We start from the raw sequence: 856 nt of genomic DNA on the forward strand, positions 1-856 counted from the left end.
GGGGGGGATATGCATGTGTGTGCAATGCCCAGAGAGGCCAGAAGAGGGTGTCAGACTCCTTGAGCTGGAATCACAGGTGGTTGCCATGAGCCTGATGTCAGTGCTGGGAACCAACGGTGCTCTTAACCACTGAGCCAGCTCTCCAGCCCTGTTGTCATTGTTTAGAACAAAAGTCCAGAACGTGTCTTTCTGAGTTAAAATCAAGGGATCTGAAGGACTGACTCCTGTCAGTCGCTCTAGAGAGACTCCACTCCTGGCTGTTTTCAGTTTCCAGGCCCCACCCCCCTCCCCAAGCCTCTGGTCTCTTGGCTCTCTTCTCCGTCTTCCAAGTGTTTTCCCACACTCTGTCGTCTGGCTCCCTCTTCTGCCTCCCAAGCCCACATTTTAAACACTGTGTTTATACTGGACCCACCCGGATAATCCTGGATAATCCCTTTATGGTATGGTCAGATGACTAATGACTTGAACTGCTTCAGGAGCCCTGTTTCCCTTTGCGGAGTAACCTGACAGATTTGTAAATTCCAAGCACTGGGATGGTGACATCTTTGGTGGTGTTGGTGTGGAGGTGACATTCTGCCTAATGCAGGTGGTCAGACGTAGCCACAGAATATAAGAGATGGGGTCGGGCGGTGTAGCCAAAGAATATAAGAGATGGGGTCCGGGCGGTGATGGTGCACACCTTTAATCCCAGCACTTGGGAAGCAGAGGAAGGTGGATCTCTATGAGTTCAAGACCAGCCTGGTCTACAGAGCTAATTCCAGCTAGGGCTGTTGCACAGAGAAATCCTGTATCAAAAACCAAGAAGAGAGAGAGGAGAGAGAGAAAGAGAGAGAGAGAGAGAGAGAGAGAGAGAGAG

Source organism: Microtus ochrogaster, unplaced genomic scaffold (assembly GCF_000317375.1).
Source record: "Microtus ochrogaster isolate Prairie Vole_2 unplaced genomic scaffold, MicOch1.0 UNK87, whole genome shotgun sequence".
NCBI lineage: Eukaryota > Metazoa > Chordata > Mammalia > Rodentia > Cricetidae > Microtus > Microtus ochrogaster.